This window comes from Streptopelia decaocto (assembly GCF_964273445.1).
Source record: "Streptopelia decaocto genome assembly, chromosome: 23".
Taxonomy (NCBI): Eukaryota; Metazoa; Chordata; class Aves; order Columbiformes; family Columbidae; genus Streptopelia; species Streptopelia decaocto.
In genome coordinates, this window is record NC_138678.1 from 3,783,119 (window position 1) to 3,808,383 (window position 25,265).

A 25,265-nucleotide genomic window follows, 5' to 3' on the forward strand; every position below is an offset into this window, starting at 1 on the left:
AGCAGTCCCGCAGCAGCACAGCATGTGGCCGGTGCTCGGGGGCTCTGGGAGCCCCCAGCCAGCCCTTCCCTGCCCACACGGCCTCGTTCAGCCCCATGGCATTAATCTGAGAAGAGCCAGCTCAACGGCAGGACTCATTTCTCAAAGCTTCTCCAGATGAAGCAAAATGAGTTTAAATGCAGAGCCCACGTATCGCCGACAGCAGAGATGTCCAGGAAAGCTCCTGCTGTAGGATTTGGCAGGGGGAGCTCCTGGTTGCTCTGTGGCCAACCACCAGCCAAACCCTCAGTGCATGCTCCGAGGTGCACGTTCCAAGGAAATGTCACTGGTGCAGCCCAGGCGGTGCCACGGCCACCCACACCATTTCCCAGGACACTTTCTCCCACCTGCCAGCAAATCCCAATGAAAAGAAAATCCGCTTGGGCTTCGGGTGACCTTTTTCTTCTCTATACGTGCATGCTGGCATCACGTTTGTTCTGAGCTTGCTTGTGGAAGGCAATGCCTTAGGAGTGCTCTTTTCCCACGCGTGGCCACCTGCCTGTCCCAGGGCAGAGGGAGAAGCTGTTTCCCTGCCATGATGCCAGACAAGAGGAGCCAAATTCTCTCCATGTGCACAGAGAATACAGTGAGTTTCTGGATGAGAACAAACATCTTTCCTCCAAAACCCCGACAGACCCTGGGCAGCCAGGCTGCTGTCACTTGTGGGGAGGTTCAGTCCCTATTCATATGATCAAACACGTGCGAAGCTGATGAAAAACTACCATGAAATCCCACTGCACAGCAGTAACAATGAGCAAGAGCTGGCTTCCAAATACCGAGTGCCCTGCCAAAACGCAGGCAAGAACAGTTCCTGCTGGGCTGCGGGGGTCTCCAGATGCTGCTTGTGCCATTGCAGATCCTCTTTGTGCAGGTCTGTGAGACAAGCCCCAACACAGCCACCTCCCCAAGAGCCTGCTCAAGCCCTTTGCTAGAAAAGAATGCCCCAAAACTAACCCCCATCTGTGATGGAGACTTCACTTGGGCTTAGAGTCCTCACCCGCGCTCAGCAGAGGGCTGCAGTGGGCACCTGGTGTTTGGTGGTTGAGCAGCCCAATCTGGGCGCATCAGGAGGATGCTGGGCTCTCCTCTCTCCATCCTCCTCACTTGTTCCTGGAGGGGATGGTTCTTTCTCTTGGGAAAGTGCCGTGGGAGTGGGAATGCTGATGTTGGGGACAAACAGATGAGGTTGTTTTCCATTCTCTGTTGTTGTGCAATGGCTCCAGAGCTGGAGACACTTCCCACTTCTTTTCCTTTGCTACTGAACACGGGGTTTGGGATGACAATACGTATTGTCATTTATAAGCACTGTAAGACCCTCCTGGGACCTACGTGCATAAATCTTGTGCTTGCTTTAGCATTCTTTTTCTCTCTTGCATCCTTGCAACACAGCTTTCGCCTGTGCTGTATGTCCATGAGAACGAGCTCTGAAGAAAACGAAGCCCTGCTCCTGGGAGCATCGCTCCGTGTCGCTGCCATGTTCCTCCGCTCCAACGGGAGGGAACCAGCTGCTGACTCAGCCTGTCCCAGCCAACGTCCCGCGCGGCTGCCAGGTGCCTGAGCACAGTGCACACAGCGGGCATCGCCGACAGCCAGCGAGAAGTGCCAAGGGCTTCCCTTTATGGCTCTGTATTTCCTGTTAAGTTTTTATGGGATTTCCTCAGCAGATTTATGAACGTGCTCGCCCGGCTGAGGAGGCCAAGGAGCCTGGTGCGGGCATAGAAAGATGCTGGCAGAGCTGAGCAGGGACCCGCTGCCCCGAGTGCCACCGGCCTGGCCATGCTCCCACCCGCCGCAGGGACGAGCCGCAGGTGCCACCGCCAGCACTCAGTCCCCAGCTGCCTTGTGCCCGGCCCTGCGGGGAATCTGGCGTCCCCACTGCGGGGACTTATCGGCTGATGTCGCAGGATTTCCTCACCCCGCCGGGAGCACACAATAGCGAGGACAGGCTGCTCCGCAGACACCCTAATCCCTTGGCGATTGTGCTGTGTTTCGGGGGGTGACAATAGTTCAATGCAGGTTTGCAAGGTTAGCAGGAACTTTAATCCTTACAGAAGAAAAATGTGACAATTATTTAATGCCGTGGCTGGGAGCTTTTGTGCTGCCCTTAGTACGATGTGTTTGTACTGGGCAATGTCTCAGTTAAAGTACAGCCGAGAACAAACGCCGCAGAGTCTACCTGGGCGCTGGTGTGTGGGTATGAGAGGGGACGGGCACCTGCGACCAGGGGCTGGAGCTGCCAGACGGCTGCGTAGTCTGGCCCCATGTCTGCCCTGTCCCTTTGCATTTCCAGACGAGCAAGGGAGTTTCTGCCATCATCCAATGAAAGCACAAACATGTACACAGCCGCAGCACACAGGGACGGCTTTTGTGAGCAGCAGGGCTTTTTATTGTCTGAATTCAATTTCCAGAAAATTGGGTGTCTTTTAGAATTCAGAGATGCTGCGCAAGAAATGCAGCTGATGAGCTCCTGTGTGCTGCGGCGGGGTGAGCTGCGGGAGGAGAGCGCGGAGGGCACACGCCTGCGGAACGGCCTGGGGAGCGCGGGGGAACGTGCCCGGGATGTTGTGGGGGGCCGGGCAGGGGGAGCTGGGGGACCCCGGGTCACTGGGCGGGTGTCCCCAGGGCAGGCAGTGAGACTGAGCAGAGGGGGGCAGGTTGCCGCTTCCCCTGCCCGGTGGTCCCGGCACCGGGGGCAGCTCGGCGGGTGGGGAGCACCCTATGTGTGCCTGCAGAGCTGCTGCGGGTGCAGCGGGGTCAGCACGAAGCCTCGGCTGCTCCCCGCAGGACCGCTCTTCTGGCATCAATGAGGCGCTGGGCGGTGGAGGAATGAAACACACAGCCGGCTGGTGAGCGGAGCCGTGACACCGTGCGGGGTTCCTCTGGCTGCGGGGACAGAGGGAAGGATCAAGCACGGAGATGGCAGGGGGGATCCCGCCTGCTTGCCTGCGGGCAGGTGCGAGGCCACAGCGCATCCCTGCAACCTGCTCCTGGTGGTGCGGGTCAAACTGCCGACGTGCTGTCCCCGCCTGACCTGCACACGTCCGCAGGACACCGACAGCCAGCGGCAGCAGGAGCTGCTGGGTCTGGTGGCAGCGCAACGAGCCGGGCAGGGGGACCTGCGGCCGTACCTCGTGCTCCAGCCGGGCTGGGGCAGCATCTCAGCCTGGGCAGGAGCGAACACCTCCCAGACATCCCCCGCGGGAGGGTGCGTGTGTGTGTGCTTGTGTGTGCGTGTTGGAGTCACTGCTCCTTGGTGGATTTCAAGCACTGCAGGCAGAAAGTACAAATCTGTGTCTGATTAAAACGGCCCTTTGTAATATAACCTATATGAGCCTGCACTTAACACCCATGGTCCCGAGGAAAGCCCAGGCTCCCTTCCAGCCGCCGGGCTGCGTGCCTCCGGGGCAGATCTCCCAGGGACATGGGACTGTGGGGCAGGAACTTGGATGCGTTTCTGTGCGGATTCTTCCCCCTTCGAGAGAGGCACAATGGGGCTTTGCATGAGTGATACAAACATGCCAGTTGTACTTAAGGTTGACAAATAATGTAAACCACACAATCTGGTTTGAGGGAAACGACTTCACCACAATTTATTTTAGTGCTTTAAACATCACGCCAAACTCTGTAGTGAATTGCTAAATTAATGCCGGGCTGCCATCTAAATAGACATCTTCAGATCACAAGCATGTTATAGGGGGAATGGTTTCCTTTGAAATGGTTCCCACAGCTTAAAGGCTGTGCAGAGAAAAAATGTGCCCAGGATTCAATTGCTGCCAACATGTGGTGGCCACATTTCTCTGCCGCTATTGGCCAAGATGTGCAGTAAAGCTGAGAAAGCATCATTTGAGGTGGATAGATAAACCGGTGATTGCAGAGAGATGGGGAATGTCATAAGCAGCTCGCTCCACAGAAAGTGATAAAGCAAAATAGCCTCAGTTCCAAGCTCTTAGCCTGGAAAAATGTGCCCTGCCCAGGAAGGCATCTGGTTGTCCCCATCATGCACTTTCTCGGCTGCTTGTGATGCAGCAGAGAAGCCCAGCGAAAGCACGGTGGATGTTTCTTCCACTCTTGGCTTTCCATCGGCATCTTGGCTGGTGTGGCCAGCATTGCCGTGCTCTGCTCCCTGGCTGTAGGCGGCCGGTGGCACTTTCCACCCGTGCACAGCAACATCCCCGATCTCTTCGGAGAAGAGCCCATCAGATCCACTTGCCTGGGGAAGCCGGGCTCCTGAGACAGAGCGCTGGGAGACGGCACCTGGGACTCGCAGGGAGCGAGAAGCTGGTTTAACACCTTCCACATCCACAAGCGCACCCCTGGTGCAGCCCACCCTGCGAGGGCAGCAGGTGTGTTTGGGCAGAGGCTGCCGAGGACGCCCTGCAGCGGGGGTCCCTGCCCTCCCCAGGCAGCCCAGCGGGCCCTGCCCGTGTCCTCAGGAGCCATGCTGTGGGTGGCTCCAGCTGCGGGGTGCCAGGAGCTCATGTACCCGACCCTCACCACAAGGCACCGCTGGCACTGCCTGTGCTGCCGGGGGAGCAATGGGACCAGGACAGCTGCCCCCTCCAGCCCCAAGGAGCCAGGGACACTCATGGTGGGCACTCACACCCGACGTGTGCTTCACAGATGCGCTTCAAACGCTGGAGATACCCCGGCATCCAGCGCCTGGTTCAAGCAAGCACTCTGTAGACAAAGGACAAGACGACAAAGGAGAGGCAAGGGAGCTGTCACTTGGCTACTGCTCCCACCCAGGCAAGTTGGGTTTTGTTTCCCCATCACCAGCCCAAAATCCATCTTCCATGCTTTCGTGGCTCGGTCGCTCTTTCCCCTTATGGTTTCCTTCAGCTGAGCTGGAGGAAGAATAAAGAAATGTCTCTCCGGGCCCCAGCCTCTTACAAGGCTCATAAATATGTCTCTGCTTAAAAACTCAAGAATTAATTAACTCATGAGTATCTCCTAACCAAAGCTCTGGGAACGAGCACCGTCCTGTGCAGGGGGCTGCACGTCTGCCTCTCCCCTACCCACAGACACCCACCGGGATGGACCTGGGACCAGGCAGTGCCCAGTGACCGGCACCGCAGCCCCGTATGGCCACCGAATGCCAGCTGCACCGCACCGGGGCCCCAGTGCCACTGGGCTCCCAGGCCATGTTGCCGTGTTGCCTGCACAGTGTTTTTGATTAGGTGCTTGACAACGCCCAGACTCGGTGGTCCGTCGTAAATTTTGAGGGCTAACGATGCCATGGGAAGGCTTGGACCATGGGGGCTCCTGCCATGGGCTCCCCCGTGCCCCCTCGGGAGGTGCAGGCTGCGTTGGGGGGTGCCCCTTCTCCCCAGAGACGTGGGCACTGGAGGGTGTGCCGGAGCCAGCCCATCACTTACAGCTCCCTCCGCTGCCATCACTTGCTCGGGCTGCCCAAAAGTGGGGTCGTCTCTGCAGCACCACGGCCGGCCCGGGACCCCACGGGTGCCTTTGCCAGGGCCATTGCCACGCTGAGGCTCGGCCGTGCCAGAACAACCCCTGGGGAGGGAGGGTGTCTCCAGCAGCCGTCTGGTCCTTGGCACAGCGTGTCGGCTCAGTAATCGCTGGTCTCCGAAGAGCAGGAGCTGCCAGGAGCCACTCCTTCCTCAGTGGGTCTGTGCAGAGCTGGTACGAAACAAACAACTTTTGCAACATGTTTTGTTTTCCATCATTACATTTAAAAAGTAAATAAATTAAATCCATTTCGCTGCCACTTCGCTATGTCAAGTGTAACCTGAGCGCTGCTCGCAGGGGAGGCAGACCACGGTCGAGGCCTCCCCAGCTCCCCGGCTGGCACGGGGTCTCTCCTCTCTCTGCTCCTCTGCCACCTCCCACCCTCTTCACCACGTCCCCAGGGACGGTGCTGCCCGGCTCGGCGTGGGAAGGAGCGAACTGCACGCGTCCGTCCCGCCGCCGTGTGTCACGGGGGGCTGCACACACCGAGTGCCACCCAGCAAAGCGCCTCAAAGAGCTCTTGGCTGTGATGAAATGGTGTCCCCAGTGAGGTTTTTGTCCTCAGTCCGGGTGGAGAAGAAGCCCCAGGGACAGGTCCTGCCAGTCCCTGCCCCACGACCGCAGGGCTGAAGGGATCTGGTGTAGCCACACTCGCCTCTCCCAAGGGCAAAGGGACTCTGCGCATTCAGGTCCCCACTGCCCCAGGCAGCCCCTGCCACCCTCCCCAGCCCCTCGGGGAGGCAGGAGGACACCCTGTCACAAACCAGCTCCTCGCACTGGGTCTCTCCAGGTGACGTGGTGCAAAAGCAGCATTGCTGTCCCGGTGAGCGGCTCGGGACGCCGCAGACGTGCCGAGGGCACAGCCAGCCTGAGCTGCAGCGCGGGGTGATGCACTCCAAACCCCCACAAACGCAGAGCAGGGTGGGGACCGTTTGCCCTGGGAGCTCCATCCGGAGGCCTGGGTTTTCTCCTCTATGCGAAGGCAGCTGTCTGCGCCCGGGACAGACCCGGTTACGCTGGCATCACAGTCAAAGCGCCCACTGATGTCATGTAAAGGGGAACTTGGCCCTCGGTGCTAGAGGATGCGGCGCTGCTTCCAGCTGGCCTCCTCGCTGCTTCTCGCGCTGCCTTTGGGACGTAATTAATTTTCTCTGTTGGAGGGGTAGTTTCCAGCCGAGAAGCAGGGATCTGCTGGGTTTACCAGTCAGTGAAAGTGGTTTACAAAGCACAGGCCACCCTTTCTTCTCAAGAGCGGGCTTGGAGAGGCAGCGGCAGCACCGCCAGGTTCCTGCCCATCACAACACCAGGCTGCTTTTTTGCACAAGCCCAACTGTTAAGCTGTATCAGAGACCTCTAGATACAACATGATTTCGGCACTACATCTTCTGGTAAGCTTTGCTGAGCCGACTGCACCTCCATCCCACCTCCCCCATGCGTGCACAAGCCAGGCCCTGCGTGTGCTCCCGTCCCTTTCTGCTCTGAGCTTGAGGGGAAGAGGAAACATTTCAGCAAACCCTTTTACCAGAAAACATGCAAGTGACTTCTTTAATAATAACATCCAAATGAAAACAATGTGGGCTTCAAAGTCCGTCCTCAGGATGCTTTGCGGTTCATGGGCTCTCTGACAGCAACACTCCTTTCCGTCCCAGGGAACATGCCCAGAAACACCAGTCCCTTCTGCGGTGCCCACGGTGCCCCTTGCACTTGGCCACCCCATGGAGCTGAGGTTGGGGAGCGGGTGCCGGCACCCACGCGGGGATGTCTGGGATCCTGTGGCTGCACAAATTGGCCGTTCAGCGGCTTCCTGGCTGCTGCTCTTTGCCAGCAACACAGGCACGAGCCCCGATGAGCAGCGTGGCCACGGCTGTGGCTGCTCTAAGGGCGGTCTCCTGTTACCGAAACGTAAATGTTGACGTTTGAGAAGGGGAGATGCTGATGGAAACGGAGCTGGCCCTGTTTGTTTGTTAAAGCAGCTATTTTAAACAAGTTCTGTTCACAGAGCTTGCAGTTCGGAAGGAAGTTTTCCCAGCCATAATATCCTAGCTCAGCGCTGGGCAGACAATGGTTCAGCAGTTGCCCGGGATTAGTGCGGTGAAATCACCCTGCGCAGCCGGGGAAGGGCGTCTGGGAAAGGGCAGCCGTGGATTTTGTGCCGGGGAGGCCGGGGGGGCAGGCGCCGGGGCACGAGCTGCCGCCTGTGCCACGAGAGCAGCCCCGCACCGAGCCCGCACCGCGGCCACCGGCCACCGAGGGCTGGCATCACGGCCCCTGCACCCCGGCGTGTTCACTTCGGGAAAGCAGACAGGGCTCTTGGAGGGTGGCGGAGCCGGCAATGCCAATTCCTTTATTCATTACAGCCTCGTATACACATAAAATCTTTACAAGCTTGCCTTGAGCTTTTAAAAAGGCCGTTTAGGACGTGTCATTTGTATTGTTTGACTTCAGCTGCCTTGCACCATGGCTGATCTCAGAGGCAGTAAAACTCTGCTTCCACGTAAAACCCAAATGAGTTGAGTTTATTTGCCGGGGCAGGGCGAGGGAAGCACTTACCAAGCAGCTTCCTTGGCTCAGATGTGACACCCTGCTGCCCGGGGAAGTGTCACCCTGCCTGCTGGGGATGTCTTGCCCCAAATCTCCCTGCAAGCGTGCCGGGGGTCTCATGGGATGGGGACACGGGGCTGCAGCAGATCTGCTGCGGATGCTGCTCCCACCGAAAGGCCCAGTCGCTACTGCACACGGTGGGATTACCTGACCTGTCTCTGGCCAGTGTCCCATCAGCGCCCCATTGCTGGGGTCCCAGCCCCACGGTGTCCTTGCCATTTGCTGCCCCACACCCAGCGACTCGCAGGGTTTTTTGCAAAGGGCCACGGGGCACAGCCTCCCGCCGCCTCACGTGTTTCCGCTTGGGACATCCCGGCGAGTGGCCGTGGCAATGTCTGCGATGCCACAAACATCAGAAGAACGTGCAGAAGATTAAAGCAAATAAATCTCTGCCATTCCTTTGGTTGCTCCGCAAATGCCAAGGCGTGAAAGCTCTGACTCCGGAGGTGCACATGGAAATGCTCCACCAAGGGGAATTAATTACAGGACCACTGGCCCGTAGCATGAAGATTTTTTCATTAAGGGCTCAGATGAAGCTTTCCATTTCTTCCTCCTCTTGGTGAATCTTATTGTGATTAAATTAAAGGAATTCTTGTTAAAATGTTAATATCCTTCTAAGACTGTTTGTTGTTTTTCTCAGCTGCCTCTGTTCTCTTTATAGCCTTTGCTGCCTTTTCCTAACGTGTTCCAGCTCTTCCTCCCTCTTCATGCTGCCCTCCCCTCTTTTTCCAAGGCAAACTGGGAATTTACAGTTGTGGTTCAGTTGTGGCCGCAGGCGGTGAGTCACGCCGAGGATCCCCGGTGCCGCTCGTCAACACGCGCTCCTGCCTGGGGCTGCGGTGAAGGCACCGGCCCCCTCCCCGCGGGCTGCCTGGGGGCCTCCGACGGGAGAGGATGGGGACAGGAATGGGGATGGGGATAGGGTGGGGATGGGGATGGGGATGGGGATGGGGATGGGATGGGATGGGATGGGATGGGGATGGGAACAGGGATGGCATGGCATGGCATGGCATGGCATGGCATGGCATGGCATGGCATGGCATGGCATGGCATGGCATGGCATGGCATGGCATGGCATGGGGTAGGATGGCATGGAACGGGATGGGGTGGGATGGGATGGGGGTAGGGATAGGGATAGGGATAGGGATAGGGATAGGGATAGGGATAGGGATGGGGATAGGGATAGGGATGGGGATGGCATGGCATGGCATGGCATGGCATGGCATGGCATGGCATGGCATGGCATGGCATGGCATGGCATGGCACGGGATGGGGATGCCTGTGCCCCTGCAGCACCCCCCTTCCTGTTGCTCCCACCGGGCACAGGTCCATCCCCAGCGTGTCCCCTGTCCCCGCAATCCCTGGCCAGCAGCTGCTGCACAGGGTGAACACACAGGCAGCTTCCAGAACCTCAGCACCAGCACCTAAAACTTAGTAAGAAGTTACCGAAAAGTAGAGAAACAATAGGGTTTTTTTTCCACAGCTAAGGAAAAAACATTTATTTGTAGGCATTTTCCATTCAGGAGCATCCAACGCAAATACATTGTTCCTCTCCGAATTCCCAAGCATATGGTATTTTGTGCTGTTAGAGTTTAATATTCTTTTCATTACTGATATCTAATACAGACAAGTCTTGAGGGTTACGCAAAACATATGTGAACCTAATTTGTTTTTACTGTGCCACATGTTTTTACTCCCTGCATCATTCAATTAGTTTTTTTTTTTTAATCATGTGATCAGCAAAAACTTAATGCTATTTTTAAGCATGGTAAGAAAGTGAAAAACACATTTACTGTGACTGCAGAGTAAAAGGAGTGTACATAGATCACACTCTGCAAAAACAACTGTTACAGTGTGATGGCAAAATGTGATACTGCTGTTGTGAAAATGGCATTTCTATAGCAGTGCAACTTGTCAAAATACTGCACAGCTTGTAAAGCAAATTCCTAAGAATTCTGAGTTTGGAGTAATTCAGCTGATTGACAGAGATGAGAAGGGGCTTCACAAATACATGGCCAGCAAGCCACCAGCTCCCAGCCTGCTGTGGAGACCTCACCATCTTCCCACCCTTCCTCCTGTTCGGGACGCTTCACCTTCTGACATCTCTCTGGAGAGGTGGACACTGATTTATGGAATACATCATCTTTAATGCTCTTTTTTCATTTCTTAAATTAGCCATGTGTTCATATGGGATCCATATTCATACAGGGGCTACAGAAGGAGAAGTAACTGTTAGTTGTGGTCACTGCATCAGCTCTGGTACATCGGGGCTTTATTCTCTGCTCTGCAGTCGTGTCCCCAGTCAGCTGCTCAAGTTGGGCTTGAACTGATTTGGGAATTTTGGAGCCTGGCAATGAGGGGAGCAGGGAAAACAGGAGGGTTTGGGCTGCTGTGTGCAGAGAGCAGGCGGAGATGTCAGTGTTGCGGGCAGGCTCAAGAGATGCTCATTGCCACACAAGGCAGGTTCCTGGACATGGGTCTCTGTGATGCCAATAACCGGCATTGAACCACAACCAGCCTTAGGTGTAGATGGATCTTTAGTCAGACTCTCAGCCCAGGTCCTTGCGGGTGGCAGAGAAGGGTGGCACGTGGCGGGACATCGGTGCCGTCCTGCTGCCGGCTGAGGCAAAGTGCCCGTCGGGGCGGCCCGAGCCCTGGCAGCCGGTTGTGCCGGGGAGCTTCACACGACCCCGCGTGCAGGAAACCCTGGTGCTGCCACATGCTGCATTCTCTGCTCACACACATGTGCCTTATTAGCAGTGTCAGAAGCCTCCAGCTTGTGGGTGACTGCTAACCACAACCGCCAGCATTAACCTCCTGCTTGGGGGTCATTTGCAACAACCCACAGAAGTGCCTCAGAATGGGGCCATGTTGAAAGAAGCTGGTGGGCTCCTAAAAAAAAAAAAGAGAAAAAAAAAAAAAGCTTTATTATTTATTTGGGCCTTTGAGAATTCTGGAGTACAGTAATAAAAATGCTGTGGACATCTGGAGCCTTCTAGGCCAGGAGTCGCAGGGTGGCCGTGGTGTAGGACAGTAGGACAGCTCCATTCATGGGCTGAGCTCACAGTCACTGGGCTCTGCCCACCCTCTGACAACCCAGCGAGCTGGTGTCAAAGCCATCTGGCCATCCCAGGATGAGCCTGTCCTCCAGCCGTGACCAAGCCGTCACTGCAGAGCGCCCTGAGCACGTTGGGGACCAGCCCGAGTCGTTCGGGGGAGTTACGTGCATTGAAAAACCCTTTGCAGGGGAAGGAGGAGCTGGGGGATCTCAACCAGAGAGGGATGGTGGGGAGGCCAGGAGACAGCAGCTTTCCCAACACAAACACTTCTGCTCCCTCCTGCAGGAAAACTCCAGAACCTGAAGTCAGGTATCATCCTGGGACCCCAGCTTGCCTGGCAAAGCCAAGCCCAGGTTTGCTGTGCGTGGAGCGGTCGGTGCCGTGGAACCGCGGGGTGCTGCTCCGCACATCTGTGTCAGATACTCCCGGCATTGATATTCCATGGAGCCGGGAGCCGGAGCCAGCTGTGCAGCTGGGTTCTCCCGCGGGTCACCACTCATCTGGCCAAGATGCTGAATCTGCATCGAGGAGCGCATCGAATCCGAGCCCCTTTGTTATGGGCAGGGCCTGGCCTTCCAAGGGTTAAGGGTAATTTGAATGATTCCTTTTGTTTAGATTCATTTCAGGTTTCGTGATTTCTGTTATTACTGCATAAAATCACTTGCAGGCGCCTGAGGTGGGGGCTGGAGGGCAGGAGAGCTGTACCAGATGTGAGCTAATTGGAAGCACAGCAGCAGTACCAGCAAGTGCTGCCCGGCCCGTGGGGGCCGAATGTCCCCACAATGGCTTCGTCACACCCCACAGGGGAACCGCAACGGCCGTGGGGACAGACTGGGGACAGGAGGACGTGCTGCGCGGGTGTGGAGGATGCTGAATAGCAAAGCTCCGCACTGCAGTGGATGTCGAAGCTCTCCCCACCCTGGGCCACCACGGGCTGAGGTGAGAGCTCCAGGTGCTGCCCAGCTCCCAGCATCTCGGCTCTGCTTTGAAGTCGGATCATTCTGATTTCCATCCAGTTTACAAATGAAGCTGGCTGAGCAAAGGCAAATATGATAATTACTGCAAAGCGCAGACTGTTGTAATTGCAGCGGCTGCCTGGAATGTGGATAAGAAATGGACCCAGAGGCCTCACCAGAGCTTCAGCAGATGGGCCATGTGCTCCTGGGCAGGGACAGCCCTAGCATGGCCACCTGGGTCCCAATGGGATGGGATGGGATGGGATGGGATGGGATGGGATGGGATGGGATGGGATGGGATGGGATGGGATGGAACGAGATAAGGTGGGGTGAGATGAGATAGGGTGGGATGGGGTGGGATGGGATGGGATGGGATGGGATGGGATGGGGATGAGGATGGGATGGGATGGAATGGAATGGGATGGGATGGAATGGGATGGAATGGGTTGAGATAGGGTGGGATGGGGATGAGGATGGGATGGGGTGCGATAGGATGGAGTAGGATAGCAGGCATGCCCAGCTGGGAGCCCTCCTCCAGCGTGAGTCAGGCGCCTTGCACCCGAGAGGGGGGAGAACCTAAGGAGCCCATACAATAAAAATCCAAAGCATCCCAATCCAATAACCAGACGGAGCTGCAGGTGCTAATGAGATTGTGCGTTGTCTGTTGTTCCCCAGCTTGCATCTGTCAAGAGCTTTCTATGCCCCACCATGGCAACATTTGCTTTAATTAAAGAATCTCCGCACGGCACCAGAGGGCAGATTCACCCGGCCGGGATTTGCTGCACTCACCAAGTCACTAGACAGTCTGTCTCTCGCTGGGGATTAGGCTCAGGGAAACTCTCAGGCTGCTCGGCACAGACAAACAGGGGAGCTTCTGTGTGACTTTGAAGAGCACAGTTCAATTAACTTTTCTTCCTCTCCCTTTGGGCCGGACACAGAGTGTGTCTGGGGGTTCACACCGCGGGCAGGTGACAAGGCTCAGGATTAATTAAGGAGCTGACATTCCCGGAGCCCCGCTCTCCCGGGAGAGCGGCCCGTGCTTCCCAGAGGGTCCCCAGCCCCCTGCCCACCCTGGGGGGGCGGCAGCTCCTGGCTCCGGCCTCAGGACACAGCTCCTGGGACCTGAGCCATTGGGGTTCATTACCAGCTGGTGCTAATGAGCGCTGGGAGAGAACGCTGGAGCAGCGATGGGGAGGGAGTTGTGTCTGCCCTGTCCTTTCGGAGCACGTGGTCCTTCCAAAACCACAGCACCTCCTGCAACCTGGGCGATTGAACCAAAATATCTTTCGAAAGAAATCTGGAAATAGACCGCTGACACTATCAAAACATCCTGTTTTGACATTTTTCTGAATGAATCACTTTGATTTTTTATTTGGAATGACCTCACTGCCTTTTTTTTTGGTGGAGCGAAAAGAGGTTATATTTATTGAAAAGTTTTAACCAAAACAAAGCGATTGATTTTTGCCTCGATGGAACGTATCCCCCTCCCTCAAAATTTGCTTTGAGGTTTGATTTTCTCTAGCAGACTATTTCTAAATATTATAGTTCTGACTTAAAGCCAGATTTCCCAAGACGAGCCCATTGATCCGGGCTCAGCCCTGGACACGTTCTGCTGGAGCAGCCCCTCAATGGGTGGCACCGGGGGGTCCCAACCCGGCCCCACAGCCCTGGGGTGCAGCCCCGTGACGGGGGGACCGTCACCGACCCCCAGAGCCGAGCACTGCCGCGGGCTCCTACCTGCTGGGGGGTGACGGGGGCCGCAGGTGACCTGGCTATTAGTGCTATTTGACAACTTGTTAGGATTAGAAAGCTCATCATAAAAATCTCCAAAAGGAGCGCTTTTGGTGTGTGTGTGCAAGTGAAGCTTTTCTGCCCCAACCAGGAACAGATGTCTGAGCTGGTTGATGAATTGGAAACATCTGAAACAACTTTCCGAGCTGAAGTACAATAAATATACCTTTCATCACGATCCCTGCAAGAGGGTTTTAGAGGCAAAAATCACTGAAGTGTTTAATATGGCCCACGGTGGAGAATCATTAGAACAAATGAACCAAATTAAATAAGAATTTCTCCCCATTTTAGTGACTTTGCTGGGACTCCAGGTGCCACCTTTTCAGCCAGCGGCGGGCCCTTGTCCTGCCAGCCTTCCCAGATCGCTCTTTGTTGGTTTAGCACCGTCACCTCCCGCAGGCAAAGGGGGAAGCGGGGCCCCCAGGTGCCCCCAGGGCAGGAACCGGGTGCTGCTGCATCGGGGGGGCAGTTGCCAGATCCTGGTACCGCGGGATCCACATCCTCAAGCCACAGCCCAGCACCCCTGCGCCAGGACTGGGGCAGCGGACGCTGGGGGGCTCAGGCATCCCCCCCAGGTGATGCCCAGCACCGGGCTCTCCAGGAGGGCATCGCACCGCCTGCCAAAGCCGGGTTGCACCCTCCCGGCGCAGCACACGGGGCTCTGCCTGGCCCGGCCGGGAGCCACCAGCGCCGCGTCCTCGCGCTGCCGTGCCAGGAACATCTGCGGAACACGGCGGCTGCCTGCCCGAGTTCAAGTGGCTGCCATTCTGCTGCTGCTCCCGTGACCTGGGGAGATGAGAATCTTTCAGCAGGAGTTGTCAGGAAGAGTTTATTTTTCCATGTCTCCACTTGGCTTACTCCACCGAGCAAAGTCATGTTCTATTGATTTATTCTGAAATCACATTTATTTTCCTTTAAGAAATAAAACCTAATATTTCTTCCCTCAAAATTCATGCGCGTTGCACGGGATTTGAGGGTCAAATTTTCAAGTGTTACTACATCCATAAAAAGCTCCCACACCGGCAGGTAGTGTCATTCACATTGGGAACCCAATACCAGAGCAAGGGCGGGCGCTCAGCAAGCAAAGCGCGGTGCAGGTCTGCAAACACCTCTGCAGGGCGGCTGTGACATCCCTGCGGTGACACCGTCCCCACGAGACAGGACCGTGCCACGTTACATAACACTGGGTGCTGGTTTTATACAAATCCATTATCAGAAGGGCTAAAACAACCCCCAACACGTGCTCTGAGCAGAGTGAGTCACTAGAACATGACTCATAAATAACGCGGACACCTTTGATGTCTCCGTTCCCAAACACGCGCGGGGCGGCTGGCGCGGCCGGGAGCGCCCGGGTATCGCGCAGATGTCGCCGATGGGATCCGGTGCTCGCACCTCGCTGCCACGCGGCAATGCCACGGTGCCGCTGCCGAAGGGGACGCGTGTGCGGGGACTCATTTCCTCCAGCTTGCCCGGCTAAAACTTCCCTGCTAATCCCCACCCGTGTTAGTGGAGCAGCTTTTGCTGCTGGATGGGATGGGAGACAGTGAGTCGGCTGTGGTGTTGACCAAAATGTCTTTCTTTTTATTTTTTCTTCTATTCTGTATTATTTTTGTTTTCAATTCTGTTTCTACAACTAGGAAATTCCAAAGCCCTCCCTGGTCCTTGTAACAGCAGATCTGCCCCTTGCTAAAGCTGCCAGGCACCTTGTATCGTGAGCACCTACACGCAGTTGCTATTAAACTTGCACAACAGATGACCGGGTTGTCATTTTCCCAGCTGCATGCCTTCCTCAGGATGCATTTTATTTCATTGCATTCGCTTTGTTTTCTGGAAAGTTTCACCTGAAATGGGTCAGTTGCATCTAAGAATGAGACTAAAGGAAACATTTTTACAATGTCTAAAAAAAATAGTCTGGCAAATCTGTTCTTTGAGAATCCCTCATTCTTTTATGCCCTGAACCAGAGGATTGAAATCTGGCAGCGAGCAGCTTTCATGTGAGGGATGCGGTTCGTGCTGTCCTTTTGAACGCAAAAAACAACACCCATCTTTGGCCAAGCTGCTTGAAGATGTTGAAAATATCTGCTCACACGCTCGTCTTCGGGACGTGATCTGGTGCGCTCCAAACCCCGACGGGCTCTGCCGCTCCGGGCAGCGACGGCAGCTCCGCCTGGGGAGGGGTGGGGGACACCAGCCCCTGCTCCCACCGGCACCTGAGGGACCGCGGGCGCTCAAACAGCAGAGGAGCGACCCTGCACCCAGAACCCTGGACCCTGCACCCCAGAGCCCCCATCCTGCCCCGCGGTGCTGGGGGTTCGGAGCGGGGGCTCAGTCTCCGCCAAGCGCCGCCCGAGAACCGGCGCGATCTGAAAGCAACTTTTTCATTTAAGACAAAATATTTTGGAAGCCGCCAGTTCCCTCCCCTCGCCCGCGGGTTTCGGGTTTCAGACAACCCGCCCGGTAATGGGTTACAAATGCACCCCCGGCCGGACAGTTGTTTCCATTCAGCGCCGTGAACTCCGCGCCGAACCTGGCGGTGGGCAGGGCCGGACCCCCCGCTCCCCCCAGCACAGCCGCAACGGAATTGTTCTGCCCTAATCTAAACCAACACTCCTCGCCGGCAAATTGGATTTCGGTTAAACCCTGTGACTTATGTGCAAATCCTCGCAGCACATCGCCTGGCGCAAAGCGCCCGCGGGGCGCGCAGCCACCGCAGCTGCTGCGGGCGACGGGCACGGCGCGGGGGGCGCGGATCGCACCCCTGGATCCCACGCATTGCACCCCCAATCCGGGCATTGCGCCCCCAGTCCGGGCATTGAAGCCCCGATCCAGGCATTGCACCCCCAATCTGGGCATTGTGCCCCCAATCCGGGCATTGAAGCCCCGATCCAGGCATTGCACCTCCAATCTGGGCATTGCACCCCTGGATCCTATGCATTGCACCCCAGATCCCAGGCATTGCACCCTCAGGTCCTGGGCATTGCAGCCCGATCGGGTATTGCACCCCCAATCTGGGCATTGCAGCCCCAATCCAAGTGTTGCACCCCCAATCTGGGAATTGCACCCCTGGATCCCAGGCATTGCAGCCCCAATCTGGGCATTGCACCCCAAATCCTGGGCATTACACCCCCAGGTCCTGGATATTGCAGCCCCAATCAGGGCATTGCACCCCTGGATCCCATGCATTGCACCCCTGGATCCCATGCATTGCACCTCAGATCCTGGGCACTGCACCCCCAATCTGGGCATTGCAGCCCCATCTGGGCATTGCACCCCCAACAAAGCATCACAAAAAGAACCCCAGCAGTGAGAAAAATAGCAAAATCTGAGTTAAAAGAGCCTCATTTTGATGTCAGAAATTCAGAATATAAAAGTTATCATGGTAAAATAGGCATGGCAGGCACTGGCTAGATATCATAAAAGATGTCCTTTTTTCTGAAGGTTGTTGAACTTTTGGAGATGTAATAAAGTACAGTTCCCAGACGAGTCAACCAAACAGATCTTGTTTGGATCATGCGAAACTGAAACTAAGCAAAGTCACCCATTTCTAATTTAGTTACATGGTGATTACATGGGTTCTCGGCTGAAAAGCAACAAGGATTTTTCTTTTCGATGATGAATGAACATTTTTAGTGCCTGGAGTAGCAGCTGTCACACAGCTTGTATTTTTGCCAAGAAAGTAACTCAGAGGGGAACGCGAACTTTTAGCTCAACTTTTTGGTCTGATTTTGAGTTGTAGGACCAAAACGTGACCGAAAAGCTTCAGTGTCCATGGGAGGAGCCGCCTGGCACCGTCAGTCTGTTTGTCCATCCTACGTGCGGGAATGGTGGCAAAAGGATCATGAAGCACCTGAGCAGCGTCCCAGCGCAGTTCAGGTGTGACCCGCGGTCCTGGTGCACCCAGCCCTGCTCAGGGCTTTCAGAACACAAGATCTGGGAGCGAAGGCGACCGAGCACCACGCAGGACACGCAGCATCGGGTACAGCTCCGGGGGTTTGTTTGCTGCAGCTCCCCGACGTCTGAGCAAAAGCTGGAATGATTAGTGAGATCCACTTCCTGAGCAATTATTCAGATATTACGGGGTCCTTCATGATCAACTTTGCTGTGGAGAGTTCTCAGATGGAAAAAATCTATTTAATTTTGTGGTCTGTTAGCAATTTAAGTTGAAGAAGTGGTGTTCAGTTCTATTGTTTTCAGACCGTGATGTTCGTGTGAAAGATTTCTTTGATTCGGGATGCTGCAATATACGAAGGAACTGCAGACACTATACAATAACAGCACATTTGTGAAAACATAGATAATTGATCAGGAGCTGATTGCCAGCGAGATACCGATGTTGTTGTTTATTTAAAGGGATGTCATCAACTGAAAACTCATGTTTAATTTATAAGTTAATTTGCATGCTGAGATTGGAGAGATCTTGCGCTGACTCCAAATGAATGAGGTTGGGAACGGGTGTTTCTCGCTGTTTCACCCCTTTTCTTCGCTTTGTGGTTGTAGCCGCATCTCAGCCGTACCCTGCACAGACCCCGGTGGAAACACTCACTGTAGTAAAACCCAACACGTGTTGATGTCCCTGCCTGGCGCCGGGTGCACAGTCCCTGTTGACGGCTTCCCTGGCATCGCCCTCACCGCGTGTTCACCGGCACCCGGGGCAGGAGCGCTCGGCGTGGGGGGCGTGCGGGGGGGATTGTGTGGTTTTCATCCTCCCCCCTCGTCTCTCCGAATTTCCTATCTGGGTTGCATTAATCAGCTCCATTGTTCCCATCATCCTGGGCTGTGTGGGCCAATGGCCGAGCCTGTTCCAGGCGGTGTCCCCTCCGCTCGCTGCAGCTCAGCACAGATGTCACCTCGTTCTCCTATGAACTGAACCACGAGCAGCCAGCCTGGGGCTCTGCTTTCACCAACAAAACACGCACTGTGGCGGCTGCTCCCCTTGCCAAGCGACTGGTGGTGGGTCACCCAGCGCAGGGCTCGGAATCTGGTGTTTTCCTGATTTCACCAACCTCCTCCAGCAGTTTAGTGACACTGAGAGGTACCGGAGCAGCCACAGCACAGAGCAGGGGCCAAACTTTTTGATAAACACAAAGAGGCTTTTCTGTGTACAGGCAAGCTCAGCTTTCACATGTTGCATGTGGCCTGTTTGGCCGCTCACAGATCAGCCTGCAGAAACACAACAGAACGAGCACGAGAGATGAGCTACGAGCTCCTGCACTGGTTGGAAACCTCGCCGGGGGAAGGATGAGCCCCCAGCATCGTGCCCACCACATGCAATAGCTATTGTTATATATCCTGCCCGAAGTATCAGCACAGACACTGATGTAGCACTTAACGAGTCAAACTGAACTCAGCCTGCTAATTCCACAGTGAGATTAAGCAAATCTGCTTCTGATTATTATTTATTTTATCGGTTTAACAAAGCAGCAGGGACAGCTCCATAATTAAGGTCAAGCTGAGCATCGCATTCAAAGTAAAACCCTCTCCCTGAAATGCCATCATTTGTGAAAGAATGCTGCTTCTGAAATTTTACAAGAAAACCTCTTGTTTGGGTCAGTACTTTCAGTGGGAATTTCCCACAGGGGAAGATTTTATATCCCAGAATTAAACAAAATAAATCCTCCCTATGGCTGTGGTGGGGAGCGGTGGCACAAACCCACAGCGGTGCGTCTTGCAATGATTCCCAGAGCAGGCAGTGGTGCAGGCAGCAGCATGGGCAGCGGTGCAGGCAGCGGTGCAGGCAGCGGTGCAGGCAGCGGTGCAGGCAGCAGCATGGGCAGCTGTGCAGGCAGCGGTGCAGGCAGCGGTGCAGGCAGCAGCATGGGCAGCAGTACAGGCAGTGGTGCAGGCAGCAGCAGTTCAGCAGCCGCACAGGCAGTGGTGCAGGCAGCAGCACAGGCAGCGGTGCAGGCAGCAGCAGCTCAGCAGCACAGGCAGCGGTGCAGGCAGCAGCAGCTCAGCAGCAGCACAGGCAGCGGTGCAGGCAGCAGCGCAGGCAGAAGCGCAGGCAGCAGCGTGGCAGCCACATGAAGTGGCTCGTTCTCATGTCACAGCGAGTGTCCCACGCACCGGGACGGCGGGTTTCCCTGCCTGCAGTGACATGATTAATGGTCTCATTACTGCAGCTTTCACTGCGCTGCCTGACACACGCGCTCGTGCTTGTACACAACTGCTGAGTCCTCCTCGCGCTCGGTGCCAGCTCTGATTCATATGTCAATAAACACAGTGAAAGAAAAGTGGATTTTCTTGCCAAACTCAACAAACAGTATCTTTTTGGTTAGGAATGCAGCATCCCTGTGAAATGGGTGCCAAGGGGCACGGTGCTGCTGTCGCTCCCTGCTCTGCATGGGCCGGCAGCCCCCGGTGTGTCCGGGGCACCAAGGACCAAAACATCCCGGCTCCCCCGCGCTGCTCTGCCCACCCGCTGCCAGGCACCTTGCAGCGAAAAGTGGGAAGGAATGGGGGAATGCAACGTTTAATAGCACTTTTATTAATAAAACGGAGAATTATATTGGCCCGTATCCCTCCTGAAACTTTAATAAAAGTTGAATGATAGCTTTTTCTTCTCTCCTTTTTCATTTATTTCTAATACAGACCTGCAGTGGGGCCAGATCAGGAATGCTTTACCCTTTCCAGGAGGCGTGCAGAGGCAGCTCTGTCCGGCTGCCCTGGGCAGCAGCTTTGCCACCAGCCGCCGCTGTGACCCTGCAGCTGCCCCAGCGCAGGGACATCCCCACGGCCCCCATGGGCAGCGATGTCCCACCGGCCCCAAAGGTCCCACTCTGTCCCCGCGCTGCCCCTTTCTCTGTGCAGGGATGTAGCAATCAGGACACCCCTGTGAAAACTGTTTCTTTTTCCTTCCTGGAATTTAGGTCAGATGTACTTGGTGAAGATGACGAGATTTAACACAGTGCAGTTTTGTAATTTTAATGAAAGTAGAAAGATCTACCAGAACTCTGGAAATAAATACCCAGAAATGGGCTCGGAGACTCCCAGCAAGCTGGAGGAGCAGGACACGTCCAGCTCTGCCTGAGGTCTCGTGCTAATTCTCCTGGCTTCCATCAAGCCCTTTTGCAACACTGAGATATTCTCCCTGCTCTTTCCCCACGCGGCGCCCACGGAGTCGCATCCAGCCCCGGCAGCGCTGCCAGGAAACAGCTGCAGCTTCAGATGGGATTAATGGTCATGTCTGCGTTGGCCCTGCAGCGGCTGGAGGAGATTGGGCTCTCGGTGGACCGGAATTGTCAGGGTGGCAGCACAAGGGAAGGCTGATCAAGCTTGGAATGACCTGTGATTGTTTGCGACTTAGTTTTGTAAGATTCCAACATGCAGCTGAACACCCAGCCGTCCCTCCTGGACCCTGGGAAGCTTTCTGCCCCTTTCTCTGCCTGCCTCATTGTGCGCTGGCGTCTGGGTCTCTCATTTATTTGACATGAAATATTTCTGAGCTGTCATATTAGGATAAAGAGATTTATTTGTTCCTTGTACCACTCGCTCCTCTGCAGTTTTTCTCTCTCTGCCAGAGGATTTCTTTCCCCGTCTGCCAGCGCCGTGCTACACTTTGACTCGTATGAGTTGATAATATGGCTCAACATGTAAATCCTTGCACCTTGCAAAAATCCGATAGCACTAATCAGATGCTGGAGGAGCCTGGGATTAGCGCCACTCTTGGTGTTCTGCTCCTTTTAACACTTCACGCCCTCAAAGCCTGGCCATCCAGGCTCTTCCAGTTCAAATTCCACGCTTCCTTGGTGGAAACAGCTGGATTTGCCACGGATAAAGGAAAATGTTTTCCATTAACACGTCTACCACCCCCCATTAGCGCATTCCCGGTTGCACGCAGGTGCTAATGAGATTTTGCTGGCACTGTAGGAGGAGAGACGATAATTGGGGCACGTTTCATTTTCCCTGGCTGGAGTGGCTGAATTAATTGATGGAGATTAACCCTTCTGCAGGAGACAGCAGTCACCCCAGGTGGAAGCAGGGAGGAAATTAGTTAATACCGGGGTGATTATTGGGTGGGTGGTGACAGGTGCACGAGCAGGTGAAAATGAGCTGTTCTGCAGCAGTGCTGGTTTGCTGGGGCGCTGGAGCTGGTGTGGGGAGCAGAGCTATGTTACATCAACCTTTGCTCGTGCTTTAATTCCTTACAGCTTCTGTTATGCTGTGTCCTTTGTCCAGCGCTGCTCAGGAGGAGAAATTCCCTCCCTGGATGCATTTTGCACCCCCAGAGCTCCCAGCCCTGGGAAACCTTCCTGCTGGAGCTCAGCTACGGATGGGAATATTTCTCATCTTAGCAAATGAGAAACGGGAAAAATAAGGTGAGTGAATGTTTTGTGTAATGGACAACTTAATTGCTGACATCTGTGATAAAAGCTGTTTTTTTCCAACCTGGAATTTGTTTCTATCTCAGGGATATGGGGGCAAATTCTTTGGAGAGTCCCTTTGAGTCGCATCCAAGGAGGACAGGGAATGAAATGTGGCACATGTTAAACATGTAAATGAGGTGCTGTTTTACTGATTTATCTGTTTCTTGCATGAGATCTTCTTTGGCTGCATCAAAATTACTGTATTATTTATAAGCCTTAAACATTTAAAATTAGATGTGTGGTTTTAAAACAAAACATCAAAACCTTCACGCAAACCACATTGTTTCAATAAGAAATTAGATTAAAAAAAGCAAATTCAGAATGTTTCTGTGCTGGATCAAACCTGCACCTCATGTGGTTCGCATCCACACTGAATGCATTCTGTAGGACTGGGTTCTTTTTGCAGTGATTTGCAACAGTGAACTGAAAATAAACAGATCTGGTTTCATTCAGGGAATATTTCCTTGTTATTGAAAAGCATCATTTTCTGCACTGTCCCTTGATATTTCTTGGGGAAATCCTGGAGACTCGTGGCTCATCTGAGGCACCAGGACGTTGTCGGAGATGGTGCCGTGGGATCCACTGCAGCATGTACCCAACAGGCCCTGTCTTGTTCTCCGTGCTGTGCAAAGTCACTTTGACACCCACACCATGGCTGAAACGGTTCACAAGAAATGCAGTAAGTCTGCCCTGGAGGGATAAATCACTGTATTGCACACTGCAGCTGGAACACTGGCAACGTCTCGGCCCCGCTGCAAACCCCAGCATCCGGAGAAGACGTGGATGCTTGTGGTCCACAGACACCACCATCCCCCTCTCCCATCCCAAAAGCAGGATGAAGTGCAAGGCAGGCAGCACCCCACTGATCCGCTCGCTCACAGGGACTTGCTCTGCCTTTCCAACACTGGGAGCTGCACCTTGGGGATGCAAAGAAAAGCCCTGAGGCTGCTGCGGTCGCTATTTCTGTGGAGCGGCACAAATCGTGCCTCGGAGCATCGCGGAGTCCCGGATTTAGCCGTACCCTGACTTCCAGCTTCTGGCTATTTATGCAAGTTGTGCATTCTTCAAACAGGGGAAAAAAATGCTGATGTCTCTCCCTTACCCACAGGGGCCGTTGCCCCAGCATCATCACCCCATAAACATGTCAACAGCGGAACGCAAACCAAATTGCAGCAGAGAAGCGCAACCATAGTGAGGATCGCATCTGCCGGTTTGCTGCTTAGACTATAATTGCACTTGCGACAAGAAGTTGAGAGAGGGTGAAGGAGTCTGGGGCTCCACATCATGGGACAAAGCTCCGCAAGGGGCTGTGCTGCACCTGTTCTGGGTCACATCGCGTGCTCAGTGCTCTCAAAATCAGCAGCTTTCTCCCCATGAGGCTGGGCAGGACTGACACCCCTCGGAGCGAGGGGTTGGGTGACTTGCCCAGTGGCGGGCACAGGGCACCCTGCGTGCTGGCCGAGCCACCCGGTGTGGTGTGAGCTGGGGACAAGAGGCAGAGCAGCGCTGGGCTGTCCCGCTGCAGCGGTGGAAGCAGCAAGTGGAACCGCAAGCCCATAAAACAGAGCGCGAGCTGCCCCTGGTGTGTATCGTGTGCGTCACCCACATACTGGCACGTCACAGATGTCACTGTCAGCATGGGGGTCACCTGTCAGCCTTTTCCCATTGATGCTGGTGCCTTTTTTGCACTCCCAGCTTTGTGGTGTCCATTGGTGCGAGTCCGCGTTGCCCCCTGCGGCTCTTCCCCTCTGTCCTTCTCAGCACCCACTCCCTGCTTGGAAAACTGGGAATGTTGCTGGAGGACAGGAAGCATTTGCTAACGCTCCATTTAATGCACATTTTTGTAAGAGCAATGGAGGAGTTGAGGGGAAAAAGCAAGAGCTGCAGGAATTGCTCCTTTCATTTCCTGTGGTTTCATAATTTTGTTGCTTACCAATTTTGAATTTCACGAAGTTTGTGGTTTCCCAACAGCCTTCGTCTGTGGGGAGGATACATTTCAGTAGCGTACTGAACTGGCATGAAATCCCAAACAAAAATAATATGACAGCAATTGGCATTCTAAACTATGTGAGAAAGAAATACAAATACCCCGCTGGCTGCCTTTGGCCCAGACAAGGAAGCAAAGCAAAACATCCCAGGGTCAGCGGGTCACGTCCGAATGTCAGGAACGGACATAACCCGAGAGGCTGGGTCACCATCTCTGTGCAAAATGTCCCCAAGCGCCGGCCAGGGCCTGGCAGCCCCGCCAGCCCGGGACTGATCACCGACTTTTACCAGCGGAAAACACAAAATTGCACGTTTGAAAACCACCGCGCGTTTCCACTGAGTTTGGGTGCTGGCAATGGCTGCGCTGCAGTGGGTGGCAGGAGGGGACGTGAGGGGCTGCGCTGGCTCTTCATCCATGAGGGTTTTGGTGCAGGTTTTGCACTGACTGGGGCTTGGGGATTTGAGGTTGGTCCTGATGCAGCTTTGGGGATGTCACAGAACGAGTCCTGCGGTGGCCCTGGCTGGGTCTGCGGTGGATGCGCCCGGTGATGCTGGAGCGGAGCCTCGAGCGACAGCCCCAAGAGTCCCCTGGAGCCCTTGGGATGGCAGCTGATCAGGCACGGCGAGCGCTGCAAGCATCCCTGCTGGGGACTTCGCTTGTGTTTATTGAAAATAAACTTTCAGAGGTGAAGAGAAGCCTATTGGTGAAGAAAATAGGTTTGTGAGCTCAGAATTTATAGCCTGCCTCTATAAAGCTGTCCAGAATCCATGGATCTTTGCTTCAGATACTCATGTTAAAATAATTTTCATTCTGTTAAATGAAAAGTGCTTTAAGTTTGGCAGGGCTGTGCTGCTTATGCTCTCACCACTTCATAAATAATACTTTATAATAACAGCTCAGAATAAAACAAAAAAAAAGGGGAGGCCAAGGTCCAGGGCGAGCTCTCCTTGTCGGCTGTAAATACCTCTCGCCATGATGTCAGCCGCTCTGACGGAGGATC

The 25,265-nt window shown here is 54.7% G+C and overlaps 1 protein-coding gene across 1 annotated transcript in view; it reads left to right on the top strand.

The window, feature by feature from the left end:
• The first annotated feature begins 262 nt into the window (after positions 1-262).
• Positions 263-25,265, top strand: part of UTP11 (UTP11 small subunit processome component) — a 175,802-nt gene continuing 150,799 nt past the window's right edge. The window contains exon 1 of the mRNA XM_082071667.1: positions 263-267. The gene's annotated coding sequence lies outside the window, so the exon portion shown is untranslated. The remainder of the gene's footprint in view (positions 268-25,265) is intronic.